The sequence below is a fragment of the Canis aureus genome, chromosome 14, assembly GCF_053574225.1.
Source record: "Canis aureus isolate CA01 chromosome 14, VMU_Caureus_v.1.0, whole genome shotgun sequence".
NCBI lineage: Eukaryota > Metazoa > Chordata > Mammalia > Carnivora > Canidae > Canis > Canis aureus.
The window spans coordinates 36,306,443-36,322,609 of NC_135624.1; the positions used below are offsets into that span (position 1 = coordinate 36,306,443).

Sequence of the window (16,167 nt, forward strand, 5' to 3'; positions counted from 1 at the left end):
AGGCACCACCCAGGGATCCCGGTCTTAGATTTCATGAAAGAGCATTATAAAGATTAAAAGAGCTAACCTAAAATCACAAAGTACATTGTCACACAGTGGAGACTCAACACTCAGTGATTATCAGTAATGAGTGATGATACTAATTTTGGTAATGTTGATCGTGCCTGTATTTCTCCCCCACCCCAACATGAGTATTACGTTATTCTCCATGAAGGCACTCATCATTTTATAAGTATTAATACTGTCCATTTTTCTGGACATTTGCATTAAATGACAAATTCCTTGAAGGCCATCATCTTGTTTCAGTCATCTAGTAAGAGGATGTAGCATCTGCAATATGAAGTCTAAACAAAATTATTGTCATCACTCTCCTCCTCACTTTATTAATTCTTTAATAGGATGTGCAAATAGCCAGGTTAACTTGAAAGAAAAAAAATAATGCTTCTACAATCTGTATAATTGTGTCGTATATTTACAAAATATTTTAAAATCTAAACTCTAAGTTACATATTGGATGACAATTATATGAACAGTCTGAAATGTAAACCCATATTGTACATTTTCCTGCTGGCAAAGATGCATTGAATAGAATTGTACAGTATTTTTTTCTCTCTTTAGAGGTTATTTAACTCTATCAATCTTATTTCCAGTTCAATTATGAAACCAACATGCCACACATACCATACGTCCAAAAATAAATTTAGTCTTCTGAATATTAATTAACATTGTTTCAAAGAGACGGGCACTGTTTATCATTGATTTAAATTAAATATTGAGAAGGAAATTAAAGAGATTTTTATTTCATTTATTCAGCAGCAACATTACAATTTATACAAATGAAGGCATAATTAAACAGTCTGCCATTAAATTACAATCTGCATCTCATGTAAGCAAACATATTAAAATTGAAAATGCTTGTCATGAATATAAAACCAGCTTGCCTGAATAGGAATTACTCCAAATGTACAATGCACATTTAAGCAACTGCTTTGTTTATTTTCCAAAAAGGATCATGGCTCTTTTGATACGATGAGACTTACAGGTTTCATTACTTTTAAGATATATAGTTGATAATAATTCTAATAGGACTAATAACAGCTAATGCTGCATAATCCCTGGTAAACATGTAACTCACACCAATAAATAGAGGATTTTAACTCATGAGATGGATAGCCATATTATCGATGGCTTTTGTTTGTCTGATTGATTGATTGGTTCTGTTTTGTTTTATGGATGAAGAAAAGTCATGTGGACATGGCCCCCCAGAGAAGTAAACTCTGGGGAAAACCAGGGTAGAGCTGAAGAAGAAAGGGATGGAACCATTCAGCAAAGAGAAAGTTCTAAGATGAGACTGGTTCTGGGATTTGCCTGGTAGAAGGCTCATACTCAGTTAAAGCATTAGTCCAGAACACTAGATAGTCACTAAGAAAACACCACTTTCTTATAATAGGTTGGTGGTCTTACATAGATTTAACTCTCTGAGTCTTCACTTGCTAATCTGCCAAAAGAAGATGATAGTATTTATAAGCCTGCCCAACCCTCCATGGTGAATATCACATGATAATAGATGGCGGCTGGTATCTACTAGGTGTGCAAAAAGGACATTATTGAATACTTGAAAATGCAAACTAGAATTTAAAAGCATTTGCAAGAAAGAAATGTCATCTCTACCATGTATCAAGAAATGACTGTGAGGGGATCCCTGGGTGGCGCAGCGGTTTGGCGCCTGCCTTTGGCCCAGGGCGCGATCCTGGAGACCCGGGATCGAATCCCACGTCAGGCTCCCGGTGCATGGAGCCTGCTTCTCCCTCTGCCTATGTCTCTGCCTCTCTCTCTCTCTGTGTGACTATCATAAATAAATAAAAATTAAAAAAAAAATTAAAAAAAAAAAAAGAAATGACTGTGAGAGGAAAAAATGGAATCTCAGGGAATCTCACATAAACTACCTTGTCCCTGTTTTCCTTCCCCTAGTCCTGCCCCCTTGATATCTGGTGGTATGCTTTGCAATCCAAATGGTCCCTAGTTACAATCTATAATTCTCCTAAAGACACAATACTCATGAATGCTCACCAAGGTAACAGCATCCAAAGCAGTAAACAGAAACTTAAATGAATAAAGCAAGCAGTTTACCCACAGCACTTCTAGGAACCATCAAATGCTAACTGCACAAAATTGATGTGACGTGATATACACTGATCTGACCAAGCAAAACTGGATTTAGGAGAAATATGTTTAGCTAAAGAAGGAATTTAATAATAAGGATGCATCTCAGAGAAGGACATGAACCCTGTTACCAGATGGGTCTGTTAATTTGACTATTAAAGATCCAACTTCTTCACCTGGAGTGCACTTATGTGCTGATTTGAGCTTTAGTGATCCTCTAGTGCTTCAATAGAGCAACTGGCCTGCTTCATGTCCGGTCAAGGTAGAGTGTTACCAATGGTGGCCCCATGTTCAGCCCCACTGAAACACTTCTCCACAAATCAGCTAACTACCCTCCTTTGTAAAGTTCTTCCTTTTAAAAGCCATCTCTGGGTATCGCCACTTTCTAATAATTCATGTATTCATTCCATATATTTTCAGCTCAGAGTCCCAACGGGGACTTTGTTAAATGTTGAAGAGGCAGCAATGCCCAGATGCTAAGGCTCAGAGCCCACTGTTCACCACTGCAGCGGTCTCAAGGTTTCTTGTTGTTTTGTTTTTAAGATTTATTTACTTATTTTAGAGAGAGAGAGAGAGAGAGAGAACCAGTGGGATGGACAGAGAGAGGGAATGAGAATCTCAAGAAGATCCCACATTGAGCTTGGAGTCTGATGTGGGGCTCAGTCTCACAAACCTGAGACCATGACCTGAGCCAAAATCAAGGGTTGGCCACATAACCAAATGAGCTACCCAGGGGCCCTGCAGGAGACTCAGGTTTATGTGTTAGATTGCTCATCTCTCCAATAGTATTAGTTATGACTGTGTCTGGCTGTCCATTTTTCTGTTTACTAAGCACCCATTCCAGTGTTGTTGGCTCAATATATAGCCAAGACCCCTTGTACCTGTTGAATAGTCCTGACCTCCTCGGTAAGCACTCACTCTCCCACAGGTCCCTAGTCCACCCAGTTGCAGTGGAAAAGGCCACAGGAAAAACATATAATGGCCCAGCCTCCTCTGCACACCCCACAGCTGATGACCTAGTAATGGACTCCTAAACCAGCCAACCAGAAATGGGGACCAAAAGGGGCCCAACTGGGCTGCTCTGTGGAGTGGATCTGACAATTGATGACTGACTGGCAGCTACTTCCTACCATGTTTAATGGAAAACAGTAGCCATGGATGTGCTGATCTGAAAGAAAGACTCCTCAAGACCTAAAATGCTCAGGTTCTCTTCTTCAGGCCCTGTCCAAGACCAGCCTGCAGCCCTGCCCTTAGGGACTATGAAGCATTCCCCTTAGCCATGGAAGGAATCCCCTTGTTTTATTCAACAAACCTAAGGAGGTTACTAAAGCATGCACCCGAGTAGTCAACCAACTTAAAATCTGTATGTCTTTCCCAGCTCTCTGCTTCCCCCTCAGAATCAGCTTAAAGCCCTCTTGATCAGACTGTGTCCAGATAAACAGATGGTCTGGGGAATATATCCCACTTCTATCCATTTTCCAGTTTGATTTATTGAATCTAAAATCTCAGTCAAATTCTGCTCTGCAACACCCTCTCCAGAAACAGTCATGAACTTTCTCATTTCCCAGCTGCTTCCCATTTGGTTAGAAGAGCTTTTGAAAATATAATTTGAGCCTAAAATGTTTAATTTTCACTGACCAGCCAGGGTGTTTTTCTATTTGGAGATCTATAACTTTTTGTAGAACAACAGAACAACAAAAGTGTTATTAATAGAACTTCCTCCATCAACCATGAGGACTCATGAGCTAGAAATTTAACTTCCTTTCCATGAGCTCCTGACTCTTAAATCATCTTAGCTATGGACACCTGAAGATGCATGGAAGTTTTTCAGTCGGAAATGCTTTGAGGACCACTTACTTGCCTTCAAAATTCAATTAAAAGGATAAATTGCAGGCCTTCCATGAGTTTCTTAAAGCCCCTTTTCTAACACAAAAGTATGACTATTTCACCCAACTCTAATAGATACTGTGAGCTGTTTCTACCTTCCCTAGTCATATTCCTACTGCTTATCTCCAGTAGGACCTCAGTTTAATAGCATTATATTTTGACTCAACTTTCTTTCACTACACTGCTCTTGTTTTGCTAGAGTAGAACATCACTTCTCCCACTCAGTGTATTTTATTCTCTCCAGCCAGCCCCAACCCATTTTTTCTGGGACTTATTTCAATGCCTCCAGTAGGCCAGTTTGGAATTCCTCTTATTAAGAAGCAGAGGTACAAAGACTCAGGTCTCCAGCATTCTGTGTATGGCCCCTTTAATTTGCCTGATTTTCTCTTCTCATAACTTTTCCTTCTCAAAATCAGAGGCCATTTCAGCCTTTACAATGTCACACCTCCACAGACTTCACCATAAGAAGTTTCTTCATCAGAAAACATTCCCGTTACAGGTAAACCTAGCTGTAAAATGGGCCATATAATGAGTCTTACTAAATGAAGGTTATTGATTGGATTGCTTTGGTAGACATTTGGTGAAATCAGTAATCACTTCTCAGGAGCCATGTCCCTGAAAATTGTTTTCTGTGTTGTTTCCTTTCATTTCTCTCTAAACTAACAGTGACTGCAAATGGCTCTAGATCTGGCTGTGATCCCTCCTGATATAATCAGTTGTCACAAAGAAAAATCATTAGCATGATGCAAAATTAATTAGAAAAGTCTGTTGCAATTTATAAATATGCATTTGTGGTTAAATAAATCTGAAGATGTGGATTTCGCTTGACGTCCCTCAGGGTGGATATTTTGCATGCTTGTAGTGCACCAAACAAGAAACCTAATCAGATCGGTTCTGCCATAAATGAAAGCCATTTATTTGGCCCTAATTGGGATCTGAGAAGTTATTAAAGCATATTTTTGGAGTTTGTTCAAATTAATTATTGTGAAGCAAATGGATTTATAGGCAAGCTACTTTCTCAAAACATTTTCCCCCGAAACAGCTGTACCTTGTTCTAACAAATGAAAATTATATGAATAGAGAAACTATAATGGTCTATCCGGGCTGGAAAGAGAAGTGGGGGGAACTAGATTTATGGCAGAGGCTTGGAAGGTTGTCAAATAAAACAGAGCTGTTTTGTATCCGAGCTTTCAGTATCCAACTCACAAATCCTTCTAACACATTTCCACTGGAAGAAATGAGTTTACTGCCAGGAAGAGGAAGCACCCTCCTATCCAGTTGATCCAGGGATGCACAGCTTTATTTTCTAGATCGAGACTTGTCCTTGATACTTAAGAAGCAGTCTGGTAAAGTAGCTCTAATTTCTCTATACCCTAATTTATAAGGTTGCATGGGCTGGAACACTCTACCTCCAAGTTAAGGGATTCAGGGTAGAATTAACTGGGGTTTGGGGGGGAAACTGGTATTTCATTATGTGGTGACTTAGAATTTTTAATGAAAGAAAACTCTAGATATTTATGTTGTTTACTCTTTCTCTACATTATATATACTATCTGAATTGAAAGCAGGCTTTGTAACAAATAAGATATGTTGTTATATTAATAAGTTTTTCTATTTTAATGGAAGCCACCTATGAGAATATGACACTTAATGCCTTCTTTAACCCACATGACCACCACTATAGGAGTCCTCGTTCCTCAGAACCAGGCACCGTGGTCTTAACACTACTGACATCAATGACTTGACTTGTAGAATTATATTAGGGGCCAGTCGGTTCTTACCTGGGAATAAGGAAGTAAGGTGATGTAAACATTGTATATTATTTCACTAGCTCGACACGTTGGCATTATAGAGGATGTTCTGCATCTAGCAAGGGATAAGATAGGTGGACTTTATACATAAACAGATCTTTTCCCCAAAATTCATCCAAATACATTTTGTGAAACAGTTGAATTTTCTGTTTATACTTCTCCAAAGGATCGGCAAACCTTTCTCATTACCCACTGGTTGCTGTTGTCTTCTTTATTTCTCTCTCCCTGATATTTTTCCCATTACAATACAAGCTTCTCTCTAGGGTGATTTCAGCAGCTGACAGCTTTCCATCAGCATATCACAAGCACAGCACAATCCTGTTTCCAACCACACCCTCTCCAACTCAGTAAAATAAAAAGGACAAAAAAAAACTAGATAAGAAAGCATCATGTGCCATAATTTAAGGGTCAATCATAAGCTTTAAAGGTCAAGCATGATTTCCAAATAAATATAATTTGCTTCACTTTGAAAGAGGATTTGCGTCAACATGTGACTCAATCAATATTTGCTGAATCAAGCGATGAGTGAGTAAACAGGAGACTGTCTTACCGAAGCGTGCTTCACTCAGCTGAGTGTGAGGGGACTCAGAGCACAGCTCACATCCTCTTCTCTGAATAGCAAGGATTGGAGTTCCAAGAGATTTCCTGGAGGAAAAAAAAGAGAGAGATACACCATTTGAAGATTAGTTCCCTCAAAACTTTTTATTGGTGCCTTGCCCCTAATTTAGCTTCTAAAACAAGGATGTAAAACATTGGAAGGTAAATGTGGATCCTGGGAAAGAAAGCAATGAAAACACTAATGTGAAGAGTCATTTTTGTAGTTTTAAAGAAAGATCAAACCCTGGAGAGAAAGTAAACAGTGATTCATCGGGGACTCTAGCCCAATCTCTGGGAGTCTGGGACCAACACACACTAAGGAAAAATTCTGCCTGGAGTCTGCAACAAGAGAGAAGAGTTGGAGTCACTCGACTGTGGCATTATTGCAGACGGACCCCAGAATGACATTAATGAGGTCCTACAAAGGTTCCAGGAAGCAGTTCCAGGCAGAAGCAAATGCAAATCCTCTCTGGAGGAAAGTATTCCACATATAAGACCTCAAATTCCCATAGTTTAACAAAGCATGAATTTTAGAAACAAAAATCGCCAAGTATACAAGCAAAGTGCCAATAGAAATAAAAGCAATTTAAGGACCCCTACCCACCAAATGATTTGTAAATGACAGATACATATTCTAAATAATTTGTCATGAGATGTTAGTATATATATGGTATGGTATATATACCAACCATATGGTATAAAAAATGGTATAAAAATCTGGTATAAAATAAAATATGGTATAAAAAATGGTATGGTATAAATAAACCAACAAATGATATGGTATAAAATATGGTATAAAAAACCAGCAAGTGATAAGTTACTATCTGTAATGGGTTGAAATGTGTCACTCCCAAAATTCTTATGTTGAGCTTCTAACCCCCCTATATCTCAGCATGTGACCTTATTTGGAAACAGGATTGTTTCAGATACAGTAAGTAAAGATGGGGTCATACTGAAGTGGTGGTCTAATTCACCAGGACTTGTGTCCTTATTAAAGGGAGAATTTGACACACAGACACACACAGACAAGATAATGCCATGTGAACATGAAGGCAGAGACTAGGGTGGTGAATTTCCAAGGCCAAGAATACCAAAGATTGCCTACAAGCTGCTAAAAGCCACGGAAAGAGGCTTTATTCATTCATAAAGGATGAATAGATTCATCCTCACAGCTCCTGGAGGGCACAGGTCTGCTTATACCTGATCTCAGACTCCTAGCCTCCAGGACTCTGAGGCAATAAATTTCTATTGCTTAAGCCTGTCTATGGTACTGTCTATGGTACTCTGTTATAAGCAGCCCTAGCAAACTATGCAAAATCCAAAGCAACCAGGAAGATTTATTTTAAAATAAATGAATAGGGACACCTGGGTCGTTCAGTGGTTGAGCATCTGCCTTTGGCTCAAGGTGTGATCTCGGGGTCTTGGGATCGAGTTCCACATCGGGCTTTCTGTAGGGAGGCTGCTTCTCCCTCTATGTCTCTGCCTTTCTCTGTGTGTCTCATGAATAAATAAAGTCTTTAAAAAAATAAAAATAAAATAAATGAATAGAGCTTTGAGAAACAGGAATAAATTTGTCTAAATTAAAAACACAGCTAATAGTGTATCCATCTGCACTATGTATGTGAAAGAGAAACCAAATCATTGTAGGTAGGTACAGAAAGGATTGAATGCAGTGTAACTGGTAACAGTCCTGTCCTTTCCCAGCATCCTGAGTGCTCACAACCAGTGGAAATGGTGGTGAGAGTGTAAGCTACTTCTTAATCAGCCTTGGGTAGGAGTTTGCTTGTCTGTCCTCTGGTTTCCCGAAGATGACCCACATGCATGGGGGGTGACGGTGGAATGAGATCTTGCTCCTGGAATAGCTATTAGGGCCATGTTGGTGGATCACTTCTGATGGTTTGGGGAATCAATCCAGAAACAGATTATTTGGGGGAAAAAAAAAACAGATGCCCTGGATTCTAGCCAGTAGCAACAACCAGTACGTCGCTTCACCTCTTCATTTCATAGCTCACATAGAAACACACAGAACTCTACCTTCAATTGAATCTTTAAAACACAGTCTCCTACTATTTTGGGGTTTCCAGACAGAAGGTGATTCGCATATAGGGTGAACAAGCCAATGATGAGGCCCCAGCAGAGGGAGGCTCAGAGCAGACTGAACACGGTAGAAGCCAGAATTCCTATCAGAACATGGACTTACTGATGTTCTCAACAATGTGTAATAACAATCTGAGGAAGTGGAAACAATAGAATCAAAAGACACTGAGGGGAGACTGTGAATGTCTAATAGAAGTTCTTATCTAGTGAGCATCCTAGAAGCAGACAATAGAACGGAAAATGTGTCATATTTAAAGTTGGAATTCCTAAAATGGGATAAATAAGTCAAATTTTGATTCCTAGTACTTTTTTAGACCTTTGAAAAACATGAGTCCACAAGTATAAGAAACACAAGGAATGCCAAATAGGATAAATGAAAAGAAATCCCACCCTGGGCACACGGTCATGAAATAGAATACAGCAAACAAAATGATGATCTTATAATCAGCCAGAAAGAAAGACAGATCAGTTATTAGAGAATGATAATTACACTAACAGCAAAACTTCTCAATAAAAAAAGAAGCTAGAAAACATGACAATTATACCATCTAAGAACAAAGAGAAATTAATTATCAACTCAGAATTGGTTATTGAATAAAGCTCTACTTCAAGAACAGAGGCATTTCAAGAAAGCAAACAAAAATCAGTCTGTCCTTAATACTGGGTTTCTAAAGTATTTCTTAGAATCAAGAAGAATAGATACCTAGTAACAAAAGGTTGACAAACATGAGCAAATGTAGACACTGTCTGAATAGTGATAATGGTAATGTGGCTGCATCTGTGGTTTATAAAATGGGCCAAACCAAAATTTTGAACAGTCGTTGTCAATCATGTTGTGAATAGCAAAATCTCTTGTTGGGAAAAGTGATCTTAATTATATGAAAATCCTTATTTTATTTATATATATTTTATATATATTATATATGAAATTATGGCATTTGAAAGAACATAAGGGTTTGACTTTTTTAAAAAACCCAGTAGAATAAAAATATTGGAATAAAATAAAATAAATGATAAAACAAATAAGCTGAAAGTAATCAGTCGAAAAGAAGTCCACTTAGGGTGAGGAGGCAGATGAAGGTTAAACAATAATTATAAATGAGTTGAAAATGAAAAAGTAAGTATAAATGATAACAAAAAATTATAAATAAATTGAAAATGAAAAAGTAAGTCTAAATGCTCTAAATACTACAATAGACCAAATTCTTTATTTAGAATATTTTAACATAAGATAGGGGCACCTGGGTGGCTCATTCGGTCAGGCATTGGACTCTTGGTTTGGGCTCAGGTTATGAACTCAGGATCCTGGGATTGAGCCTTGAGTCAGGTTTCACGCTCAGCTGAGAGTCGGCTTGGGGTTCTCCCTCCCTCCCTTCTAAGCCTCCCTCTGCTCACTCTCCCATAAATAAATAAGTCTTTCAAAAATATTTTAATATAGGATTATGAAATTATCACAACAGCGTCCCATTTGCAAGAGATACAAATCAGAAACACCAAATGTAAAAATATGGAAAAAAAATACACCACACAAAGAATAGCCAAAATAAGCCTGGCTTAGCTTTAAAATGTCTTACAAAATAGACTTTAAGACCAAAAGAATTGTCATGAATATAGATGGTTGAATATGATTGTATAGCTCTAAGCTTCTGATAAAGAAGCCTCAAAATACAGACAACTGTGTTAATCAATTAGTTGTGGGGATCCTTTCATCTCAATGTGCATCATCAAATCACCACAATGTGCACCTTAAATATCTTATAATTTTTAATATCAATTATACCTCAATAAATCTGGGGAAAGTACATTGAAGTTCTCTTACCAAAAAAATATGTGTAGGGGTATCTGGATAGCTCAGTCAATGAAGTGTCAGACTATTGATGTCAGCTCAGGTCATGATCTCAGGGTTGTGGGATTGAGGCTTACACCAGGCTCTGTACTCAGCACAGAGTCTGCTCAAGATTCTCTCTTTCCTTCCTAAAATATATATGTGTGTATGTGTGTGTGTGTGTGTGTAATATAGAGAACAGAAATAGGCAAGATTAATCCCCATCATACAGGGATTTCTTCCACATATCCTCTCAATTATCACTCCCTCTGCCTGTGTCTCTGCCTCTCTCTCTCCCTGTGTCTCTCATGAATAAATAAATAAAATCTTAAAAAAATAAAATCTCACCACATTCTCAACCACAAAGCAAGATTCAACAAGTTTCAAGTAGCTGGTATCATACAAAGTTCTCCAACTTTGGTGAAGTTACGCTGATGGCAGAAAGATCACACCTGTAGCCCCAAACTCTCTGACCTCTGCACTGATGCCCTTAGATACAGCCTCTCCCATGACTCTGAACTTGGCATGAGACCTGAGGCATTACTGAAATGAGCAGAACCTTGAGAAAGTATTTGCACACATCAACTTCCTCTCCTTTGTGCCCTGGCCACTACCCAGCCCGTGTCCATATTATATGATGCTGCCCCATGAAGACTAGCAAAGGTGCATATGTAACACACAGAAGGCAAAGATGCATGAGTGAGACCAGCCAATACCGGATGACCTGTCCTGGCAATTCATAGGAGCATAAGCAAGCAGTAATAAACTGTTATGTAGTTAAGTCACTTAGGTTTGGGCGGGGGAGGGTCTTCGGTGCTTTATAGTAGAGTGTAGAGGATACTATATTCCTAGATGTGGAATTTCAGGATAAATATATTTAAAATAGGTATTAGCAAATCATCCCTCCAATTCCAATGGTGATGAGAAGAACCTTTACCTTAAGATCTCAATCTTTTGAATACAGGAAAGTGACATCTCATGTTATAATTTGCATTTAAAATACACCCATTGAATCAGGTATGGAATATAAAGAGCTAAGCAGCCAGTAAAAAAAAAAAATGACAATTATATGTGTGGGTACGTATGTATATATTTTCACTCCATCGGGCCATTTTTATGAAGCACCACTTATGTACAACATCCCAGGACGATGAGACTTTGATAAAGCTCAGGGATTCCTCATGGACAGTAGAGCTTTTGAAGGCAGGTCTCTCTCTAGAGTAGCACAAAGATGATGCACCAGGCTCTATGTAGCTTGAGTAATTTATTTAATAGGTGCACCTGCTCCTGCCAGCTGTGAAACATTTGGTAAGGTGACCTGAGGCTCATTCCAACTGCCTGGTGCCACCTGAATGGCACACAGGGAGGGAGGAAGTCGGATGTAGGAGGGAGACATTCGGGCACCTTTGAAGTGGCGGTGGTTGCTATGGAAACACTTCTGGATGGAGTACTGGGGAAAGCCTGTCTCCTGAGTTCAAAGGACAAACTTCCGTGACAGGTGTCAGTTGGGGGAGGGGCTGGGGGAAGGGCCCAGCCTCTTGACAGCTGTGTGAGAAATCTTAATAACTAATAACCCCGGGGAGGAGGGCGGGCAGTGCCATGATCAACACTCTCACGACAGGGCGCTCTGAAGAGAACCCCAAAGTCCACACAAGACATGAATCAGGTTTGTATTTGGGTGACAGGATGTAAAGCCATCACATTTATAGATAGTCAACAAATTTGGTGGAATGTTTACTCTGTGCCAGGCGCTGGACCCCAAATGGAGGATCCAACAGTAACCAAGACAGAGCCCGGCCCAAGTGGGGAGAAGCCCAGAGAACGTGAGGATGGCAAGGCTCGTGATGTGGGCAGCACAGGGGTCACAGAAAGCCCCCCAGGCTGGTGCCAGGGGAGCAGTTGCGGGAGCAGGCGTGGCTGGAGAACACTGCCAGAAGCGGGCACCCCAGCACCAACATCGTGACTGGTGGGAGCCCGTCTGGGTTTTGATCTCATCAGTGCAACTGAAAAACTTTGGGACAACATATCTGTCAGACACTTGAGAATTGCCTGGTGTGGTGGTTTTTTAAATTATTTTCCTAATTGTAGCCAGTATCGCAGAGGACTTAGTATTGGTTAGGCAATTAGCTAAATAATTTTTTTTTTCCTGCCAGAAACAGCTCCGTGAACTGTCATCCTGACAACTCTATCCTCGGAGCACTATCCTTACCTCCACTGCACAGTGGAGGTGGCTCGGCGTGGAGGAAAGACGAGGTCAAGAGCACAAGGCTCCCCTGCAGCAGAGCCTGTGGCCGCAGCCAGTGGGCCCACGGTGCCCGAGCCTCACCGGCTCGCTCGCACCATCTCCGCGGCCACACGGAATAGGGTGCCCTTCCCTGGCACTGATGTAGCAGACGTGCCCCCTCCTTCTCACTTCTATCTCATCTAACAGTCACATCACCTGGCAGGCGAGGCGTTAGCATCTCCCGGTGGCATGTGCAGGGAAGGTGACATTTGGAAATTAGGTGCCTTGCAGATAATCAGCTGCAGAGCTGCAAGTGGCCTAGCATCCTTCACGGCCTCAAAAGGTCACCGACACAGGTGAGAAGGCCGGTCACCCCATTTGTCCACCTTGAGCTTCATGATGGGGAGTCGTCCTTTGCAGTGGGACCCCTGTCTCCCCCATGCCCTTTCAGCCAAGCGTATTTTTTACGCAGGTGGAGCTGGTGGCTTGGAAGGCTGGAGAAAAAGCCCATGTGCTCCGGCCAGCAGGGATGGGGCAGCAACACGAGGAGAGGGATGCGGAGTCGGAGTAGTGAGGATCTGCTATGCTCCAGGTGTCTTTGGGGCCTCCAAGAGACAGATGAATAATAAAACGCCACGCTGCCATGGGCAGAGGTGCTGGGAGGGCCACGGAAGCAGCACCGCCGAGCCAGCAGCCTTCGCCCGATGGGGAGCCGTTTCCAGATAGAACCCAATTTGTTATCTGCTCTTTTCCTGCCAAAAATCCCGATGAGTCAAAATGGGCCCGTCTGTCACAGCACTTGATGGCAGGACGATGCTGGGCAGGGGGACCGAGCGGTCCCCGGAGGACAGGCAGGCCTAGGAAGGATGCTGGGCATCGTGCACGGCCCTCCTCCTCCCTGAGGGCGCCCACTGGGGTTGTGAAACCCCAGCACTGACTTTATAACCTTGACCAGTCGTCCCCACAACCTCCACCCCCAACCCGGGAGCCTGCAATCCTCTGCCCTAGAGATAATAAACCAAGGAGCACGCAGGACACCCCCAGTGTGCCTGCCATGGTTCCAATGGCTGTCCATGCACCAGCTGCTGTGCCACAGCCTGTAGCCACGGTAGCGTTAGGATCCCACTTTACAGATGCAGCGCCGGGGTCACTGGGCTGAAGGAACTTGTCCAAGGTCACACAGTGTGTTAGTGGAAAAACCTGGACTAAGTTCAGACACGAATAGATGCATACTTGGGGGGGGGGCGGGCATTGAAGAAAACTGGGAGTGTGGTCATCTTAGAGGTCGGGGTTGGGGTAGGACGGGAAGGGAAGGATATAGTGGAGAAGAGCAATGAGCGTCTGCGCAGAGCTCAGGACACCCTTGCTTCTTGATTGACTCGTGCTTCCATGAGGGTTCTCAATCTCTGCACCATTTTCCTTTTGGGATGGGTAATTCTTTGTCGTGGTGGCCATCCTGTGCATTGGAGGGTGTTGACTAGCATCACTGGCCTCTACCCACTAGATACCAGGAGCATGTTCTCCCTCAGTTGTGACAACGAAAAAATGTCTATAGATTTTGCCGAATGTCCCCAAAGGTGCAAAATCTCCATGGTTGAGAACTGCTACTTTCCTATGATGTTCACTTTCCAAAAACCGGTTAGGTATATACGGTCATGCTCTGCACATTTCTGCACGGCTGCTACATTTCCCATTAAGATCAGTTCAAACGAAAAAGAGAATCCACACAGTGCTTGGGATGGAGTAGGTGCTCCACATGTGGTCTCCTTTCCACGCTTCTTCCAGACCCGATGCCCCGTATCTCTGTGCACATCCGGGAGGCATCCTATGGCATATCCCTGCATCCTATTTCCAGAAACCCAAGCCCTGCGTTTTAGCTACATTGTACCCAGCCCGACTTAGTTACCTATCACCCATCTCATCATCTCCCATCCTCATTGCTTTGTGAATTTTTTAACATCAAAAAAAAAAAAAAGTAAACCTGCAAAACAGTAAAGCTATATAGTAACATATACCCTTAGGCCCATCGAGTCAAATCAGCGGATGTTGACATTTTGTCTCCTTTGCATCAGAAATTTTTATAAATAGAAATTGATAAATTCAAAAAAAAGATGTTTTTCTTTGTAATCTTCCCCAAATCCATTTCCCTTCCCCTACCACTGGAGGTTATATGATGAAGCTATAGTATGTTATTTCTGCTATGATTCTCCACCTCGCCACATATACGTTTGTGTCAACAAATAACCTTAGTACCCATTCTCGTAGCTAATATTCCCGATGCTAAGACTTCTATGTCACAAAGTCAGCCCAGGGCTTCCCTTGTATTGTCTTGCTTATATTCGTAACAGACCTGAGACACCCACTGTGATTTCTCCCCATTTTACACATAAGCAAACAGAGACACAGAGATGTTAAATAAATCCACCAAGATCACATAATTAGATTCTGCAGAAAGGTTAATTTTTGCAAGACGGTTATCAAGCAGACATCACAATTTGCTCACCCATCTGTTTCGGTGGGTAGACTCTTGAGCTCCAGGGCACAGAAAATGTGTCCCTTTGTCTCAGTGTCCCTGGGGCCTATCAGAAGTGACACTAATAGATGGGCACACAAATGAACAAGTAAACAAAGGATCAAGAATCAATAGACAATTGCGACTTCTCCCCCAACGATTTCCTGTTTCCAATCAGGCGCCCGCTCTCCTCCCACCGGCTCCTTGTTGCTCCCACAGCAGTATACTCCTCAGCCCCTGCCTAAGACTGTGCTCCTCGCTTAAAATTCTCTTTGCAGTCGGGGCTTCAGAAGCTGCTTTGAAGTCAGGCGCAACAAGGTGGGAGCGAGCCCAGGGATATCGCACACGAGTCCGCTGGGGCACCAGGCAGGCCTGGAGAGGAGTTGGGGAAAGTGTTCTGCGGCCTGATCTGAGGCCATCAATGCTGGATTGCAAGTGGCTTGTCGTATCAATGAGGTCACTAGGGGGTGGAGGGGCGTGAGCTGGACACTGTGAGCTGCTGGGACAGGCCGGGGACACCTGCAGACATACCTGGGCACACAAATATACCTTCCTGTTAAAGGGCACCCAGGTGGCTCAGTGGTTGAGTTTCTGCCTTTGGCTCAGGTTGTGATCCTGGGGTCCTGGGATCAAGGCCTACATGGGGCTCCCTTGCCTGTGGCTCTGTCTCTGTCTCTCTGTGTCTCATGAATAAACAATTCTCTCTCTGTGTCTCATGAATAAACAATTCTTTTTTTTTTTTTTTTAAAAGAGAGGCATTGTATATAGATGCTACAGTTTTACATTTATTGTGTATAAGCTGAAGGTCAACCTTCTGAAATCGAGGACCTACCTCCTCAAACCAGCATGAGCCTTCAGTGGGGTCTTGCGAGCTTGTGTGTTCTTCAAGATGGTGCCTGCAGGTGCTGGGAGCTCAATGACTGGGGACCTGCTGCTGCTCCTCCTCACCTGGCCCCAGCCCCAGCTCACAGCCCCAGAGCACAAGCTTCTCCACACCCCCTGTCATGCAGCACCCCCAACTACCTCATTGCCAGCATCGCTAGATCCCCCT

At 42.1% G+C, this 16,167-nt stretch overlaps 2 long non-coding RNA genes across 2 annotated transcripts in view; one reads left to right on the forward strand and one right to left on the reverse strand.

Moving 5' to 3' along the window:
* LOC144282909 (uncharacterized) overlaps positions 1 to 8,623 on the reverse strand; it is a 34,852-nt gene extending 26,229 nt beyond the window's left edge. The window contains exons 1-3 of the long non-coding RNA XR_013351323.1: positions 8,493 to 8,623; positions 6,412 to 6,506; positions 5,832 to 5,916 (exon numbers count right to left, since the gene is read on the reverse strand). This is a non-coding gene — a long non-coding RNA (uncharacterized LOC144282909). The remainder of the gene's footprint in view (positions 1 to 5,831; positions 5,917 to 6,411; positions 6,507 to 8,492) is intronic.
* Positions 5,261 to 14,639, forward strand: LOC144282910 (uncharacterized). The gene is made up of 3 exons (XR_013351324.1): positions 5,261 to 5,396; positions 12,534 to 12,960; positions 13,077 to 14,639. It is a non-coding gene; the product is annotated as an uncharacterized LOC144282910 (long non-coding RNA).
* The last annotated feature ends 1,528 nt before the right edge of the window (positions 14,640 to 16,167 follow it).